Below are 6,549 nucleotides of genomic sequence, written 5' to 3' on the forward strand. Positions count from 1 at the left end.
AATGTTGATATCTCTATCAGTGGTTCTTCTTGTTATTATGCACAAAATACCACAATTTGCTTATCCATTCTCCTCTTGGCTGATATGTGGTTTGTTTAATGGTTTCACTGTATGAATAAAGATGCTATTAATGTTCTTGAATAAGTCTTTTGTGAACATACGTTTTCTTTCTCTTGGGTATGCTTAGAAGTGAAACTCCTGGGTTTTAGGATAGGTATATTCTTTATAGCAAACTGCCAAACAGTTTATCAAAGTGGCTGTACCATCATATATCCCACTAGCAATGTATGCAAGTTCCAGGTGTTCTACATCATTGCTAATACTTGGGATCGTGTCATCCCTTAAAATTTGGCCATTCTGGTTGGTATGAAATGGTACCCTATGGTGGTAGTGGTGGTGGTGGTTGTTAATTTAATTTCTTTATTTTAAGCAATCTCTACACTCAACTTGGGGCTTGAACTCACAATCCTGAGATCAAGAGTCACATGCTCCACAGATTGAGCCAGCCAGGCATCCCTCATGGTTTTAATTTGTGTTCCCTGACGAATGATGAGGTATCCATAGGAATTTATGCAGTATTTTCACAGACACCTATGGTTACTATTTTATGTGCTTACTAATGATTCATATATCTTCTTTTTTGAAATGTCTGTTTTGAAATCATGTCTTTTCTCCATTTTTATTTACTTATTTTTTTTCCTAGAAGTTATCAGCATTTATTTCCTGGGTCCTAGTTATCACTTATCTTGGTTGAAAGGACAGAGAGTTGATCAGACAGTTTTGAGCACAACAGCCCTTCCCTAGAAATGGATCTGTGGAGCTCCATGAGGGAACAGCAAAGCTGCATAGATGGCCAGTTTAGCTTACAACACCTTCTAAAAAAAGAAAAAGAAAAAGAAAAGTCAGCTCCCTCCTTCTCTGCTAAAAAAAAAGGTTTAAAGTTTTTAAAAAGTTTAAAAGTGTTTTTTTAAAAAAGGGGTACGAAGGTAATGACCCAGAAGGTTGAACATGGAGAAGCGGAGACAGAGCTAGGATGTGGTTGCTGCCCAGGCCACCTGTGGGGGCACATTCCTGGTGGTGGGGGTGGGGGGGGAGTGGGTTGTTTACCCGGGTGCCCACTGAATAAATCTCATCCCGCAGCCACAAGGTCTTGAAAATGTACCAGTGCAAGATGAGAGGTGGTGGGCAAGTGGAACCTGAGGGTGCCGGTGGAGAGCTTTCCCGGGGTAGGAGCCTCAGTGGCCTCTGGGCCTCCATTCTCTGGGCCTCTGCCTTTTCACTCTGGCCTAGCCTGCCTGGGACAGGGGCACAGAGAAGAGGCAGCCGGGCCAGTGTCAGGGCTCCCTGACCAGGCAGGGACAGCAGGTGTCTCTTCCACCCCCCATGGGCATGTCAGACTTAAGACAAGGTGGTCTCATTGTTGCTCTCAGGCTGGTTGCTAGCTTCTCTGTCTGGGGTGCCTGCCTCTGCCTGTCCATCTGCCCCCTTGAGTGCCAAGTCGCCCATGTCTTCTGCCAGCTGCCTCACACTCACAGCCTCCGAGTCCCCCTGGATGTCAGGACCGTGTTCCAAAGGCCTGGCCTGGTCTGTCACAGGATATGCAGACCTAGTAGGAAGACTTGACCCCATCATGCCTGTTTAGTTTCTTTTTCTTACGTGGCATCTCTTCAGATTTTCAACCTTGACCAATCAGTATGGAAATTCTGGAAGGCTCAGTAGCCCTGAAGCAGCCCGACTTGGGCAGGTATTTATTTGGTGGTAGGGGTGGGGGATGGGGTAAAGGGCTCATGTAGGAGCTTGAGTAATTCTCCTTCCTCTGCCATCAACCCTTTCTATCATTTCACTTTGAGCCTTCTTCCTTTTCTTCTGGAGAGATTTGGTAATGAAGCCTTCACTCTCAGCTCCAGGCTGGTTCTTTTCTCTATTAACAAAACAAAACAAAACAAAACAAAACTGGTTGTCTTTTGTTATTGATTTAGAGGAATTCTTTAGCTGACTCCTGTTTGTGCTGCCCTGTACCTGCTTTTGTTATTCTTATACAGTCAGGAAGAGTTTGTAATTTACACAGCCTGGTGTTGGTACCGCTATGAAGAATGAAGGGGAGAAAGAATATGGGCGTGCAGAGGTACAAAGAGTCAGAAAGGAGAGCAGCCTCAGAGGTCTGATAGTGTGCAGAGTGGACAAGAGGAATCAAGCTGGTGGCAGGGAGGCCAAGTGAACCATAGAAGGAGACTTCCAGCCACTCTTAGGAGGAGCAAGACCACAGAAATCTTGGTGGAGAGGTGTTGGAACTTCCACACGGCCCTGAGAACAAGGATCCAGATTTTTTAAAAAATGGAGATATTTATATATACTTACTCTCTCTCTCTCTCTCTCTCTCTGTGTGTGTGTGTGTGTGTATATATATATATATATATGGAGATAACTATATTTACCTATAGAGATTATAGAGATATATAGATATATAGAGATATCTCTTTTATATATATATACACACACATACAATATGTGAAGATATATATACAACATGTAATATATAATATAAAAGACAATATATAAAATATAAAACTATAATATATAATGTGTAAAAATATATAAAATGCCAGAAGACTGGCATACTTCTGTGTCAAAGATACAATTCAGGCGCTTTTATAAGCAATTCAGAAGACCAATATGTGGCTCAACTTCTACCTTGCTGTGAACTCCCCAAATGTGGCAACAAATCCTTTTAGAGTTTCTTAGAACAGAGAAAATCCAACTGCAATGCTACAGAATATTGGCTTCTCTCTTGTGTTCTTCTTGGTTCTTCTCTCAGCAATCTTTTGCTGTGGTTTCTCAGGTTACAGGTAAAATTAGTGAGTGAAGGCTTTGATGTATGGGTATGCTTATTATTATTGGCTTTAATGTGACTATGGCTTAAGTCTTATTTCTGGACTTCAGTCATTACTGTCATCGTTAGATATGCTGATCATCAGTCATTCCAGGGCCAAAACCAACAGAACACCAGCAACTGAAATTCCAAAGACAATATGATCAACTCTGTTATTCAGGAACTCATTAATTCAAATCCCCAACTTAGAATTTATTAGAATTCCCCAATTGGATGTGCATTCGAGTTTAACTTTGTTGTGTCAGTAGCAAAAGACTTTGCAAAGCAAAATAATAAGCAAGAACAAGATTGCAGGAGGATGTTCACCCAACTAAAGAAAACAGTAGGATGAGAACATTGGGAACTCATTAGAAGTTTCCATTTACTTAAACAATTAGAAGCACGCACACACACACAAAGATACCACACTGTATTTTGCCGGTTTATTTTTCTCTCTGTTTTCCTCGTTAGACAGGGCTTTGTTGAGGGATAGGAACAATGTTTATGCACAGAACTATGTTAGCTAAATGAGTACGTCTTTCCATGCTGCATGGATGATTTAGGTGTTAGTCATACCCCTCAGTTCTTTACCTATGTGTGTGTGTGTGTGTGTGTGCGTGCGTGTGTGTGTGTGTGTGTGTGTGTGTAAAACTTTGTCAGGAGGGTCCACTCAACCAGAGTTACTAGTGTAAGAGTTTTGTTGGGGATAATTGCCTGTAGAAGATACAAGGGGGGAAAAGCATCGTTGTGCTAGAAGAGCCTCAGACCATGATGTAGATCTGAGAAAGTCTTGGACAATGCACAGGGAATCTCTGGAATAAAGATTGCCCATTAGAAGAGTGCCATTTCAGGCAAAAACAGCCAGGCCCTAGTATCTCCACCATATTTAGTTGTTGGCTGGGGCTGCTGAAAAAAGAGCATGGCCTCAGCTCAATAGCTGAGACAGATCCTGAAGAGGCCCACAACCAGAAGCTGTCAGCTAACTGTACTCCTGGTAGGCAAGCATCAACTTCTTTCTTGAAGGAAACCTGAGTGTCTTTGTAGTTGCCACAACTCCCACAGTAATAACTGTCCCTCATAACACAAGTTCAGATATGAGGCAATTGACCTTGCCACTTCCCAAATCATCACCCCATCTCTCCTCTGAGAAGGTATGTATAGAAAACAAAGAAGAAGGTATGCATAGGAAGGCAGAGAGTTCTGTTTTACAGGCGGCCTGATGTCCCCAGTATCGGGTCACCCAGTTGGAAGAGTCTGCAAATTGTTACTGTTATTTACCACCAGTTGCAAGTCCCAAACACAGCCAGGGCAGAGACAGGTTGGGATGGCATCAACCGAATACTCCCTGGCTGGCTGCTCTGGTTTGCCCTGGTCATTTCAGTAACCTCACAGCACCAAGGCACCACACCACACTTAACACAATGGAATTTTAGCCCCAAGGATGCTATGATGGGGCTTTATTCTAATCATAATGTGTATCTTTATTCTTAACTATACAACTCTAGCGTGCTCTTTGTAGAAAATGTAAACAATGCAACTTATTCTACAGAATAAAGTAAAACCATTCGTAATATCACCTTCTAGACACAATTATTAGTGATTCTGTGTTCTCTCTTCCAGTTACATACATAACAAAATATCCCTCCTTTTCATCGATTTGTCAAATGTCACGTACATTTCTCAAAGACAGATGATTCTTGTTCATTCTTTAGTGCATCTGGAGACCTGGGCTGAGAAGTTCCTTGTGCTTCTCAGAGGGCAGAGCGGCTTGTAGGAGGGAGAGTGGGCTGGGGGAGGCGGAGGAGTTAACTTCCAAAGCTGCATTTTGCTTTGGGCACTCTTTGACCAGTAGACCTAAGGGTCTTGGAATCTCATGATGAAAGGATCATTTTCTTCTCCTTGGCTTGGAGTCAGGCTGGGCTTGTGGGTGTTTTGGGGTCTGGGAAAAACACAGGGCTAAGGCAAATTTATTCCTTGGGTTCATCTATGTGTATGACCACCCCCCAAGCCACTGCAGGCAATTGCAGACCACTTTACCTAGCTAACATTTACTAAGTGCCTACTGCATGATAGAACATTTTTCTTGCCCTCAAGGAGTATAAAGCATAGTGAGGGAAACAGGAAAACTGAACTTTAATTTTTTTTAATGTTTTTATTTTTATTTTTGAAAGAGCGCGCGCGCGCACACACACACACACACACACACACACACACACACGCGGGGGAGGGGCAGAGAGAGAGGGAGACAGAATTTGAAGTAGGCTCCAGGCTCTGAGCTGTCAGTGCAGAGCCAGACGCAGGGCTCCAACGCATGAACTGCGAGATCATAACCTGAGCCAAATTTGCACACTTAACTGACTGAGCCACCCAGGCATCCCTTAACTTTTTTTAAGTGAGTCTATGCCCAACACGAGGCTTGAACTTGTGACCCTCTGAGATCAAGAGTTGCATGCTTTACTGACTGAGCCAGCCAGCCACCACAGGAAAACTGACCTTTAAAATATGTTCTGATATCTACTAAGCAGTAGGATGTACATGTGCAACAAAAGAATAAAGGAGGGAGTATCTGCATCATATACATATGGACTTGATGACTATGTTGACTTTCACCAGAAGGGACTGAGACAATGCCACGTGTAGAGACAAAAGAGTGAGATAAGTGTAGGGAAAAGGATGATGCTTAGTGAGAGGGGAGGGGCAAGGGAGGGGCAGGGCTTTGTGGTGATTGATTTCATTGCATTAAAAAAAAGCAATGATTGAATGCTAATTAGGTGCTGGACTGGGAATACAAAGTGAAATAACAGAATTTTGGGTAGCAGTCTTGTTGAAAATGAACCTGGAAATGTTGATTGAGACCTAGTAGCATCAATAATTCTGGGAGTTCCACTAAAGCAGCTCTCAAAGTCCTTCTCAAGCCAGTTACACATTTAGTAATCCCAAATTCTTGGTCTTCCCATCAAAGAGAGTTTAAATCTGAAATAAAAATTAGCCAAATAATTTAATTCATAATATCTCTTTAACAAACTGTTTCTAGAACATGTAGTTTTAGAACATATGCAATGCATGGGGTGCCTGGGTGGCTTAGTCGGTTAAGCATCCGATTCTTTATCTTGGTTTAGATCAACTCATGGTTCGTGAGTTTGAGCCCTGTGTCAGGCTCTGTGCTGGCAGCACAGAGCCTCCTTGGAATTCTGGCTCTCCCTCTCTCTCTTTCAAAATAAATAAGTAAACCTTAAAAAAGAAAAGAAAAGAGAAAGAGAAAGAAAGAAAGAAAGAAAGAAAGAAAGAAAGAAAGAGAAAACATATCCAGTGCACACATATTGTTATGGGTTGTATTATATCCTCCCAAGTTCATTGAAACCCTAGCCCCCAGTATCTCAGAATGAGACTATAATTGGAAACAGGGCCTTGAAAGGGGTGATTAAGTTAAAATAGGCCAATAGAGTGGGCCATAATCCAATCTGACTTGTGTCCTCACAAGAAGAGGAAATCTGGACACAAAGAGACAGCAGGGGCATGCACAAAGGCAGGACCCTGTGAGGACCCAGCCAGAGGGCAGCTATCTATCAGCCAAGGAGAGAGGCCTCAGGAGAAACTAATCCTGCTCACACTTTGATCTTGGGCTTCCAGCCACCAGAGCTGTGAGAAAATACATTTCTGTTGTTTAAGCCACCCAGTCT

General features: G+C 42.6%; 1 pseudogene; it reads right to left on the reverse strand.

Annotated features, from left to right (window-relative positions):
- Nucleotides 1-1,157: 1,157 nt before the first annotated feature.
- Nucleotides 1,158-1,663, reverse strand: LOC122240777 (annotated as a pseudogene).
- Nucleotides 1,664-6,549: the final 4,886 nt, after the last annotated feature.

This window comes from Panthera tigris, chromosome C1 (genome assembly GCF_018350195.1).
Source record: "Panthera tigris isolate Pti1 chromosome C1, P.tigris_Pti1_mat1.1, whole genome shotgun sequence".
Taxonomy (NCBI): Eukaryota; Metazoa; Chordata; class Mammalia; order Carnivora; family Felidae; genus Panthera; species Panthera tigris.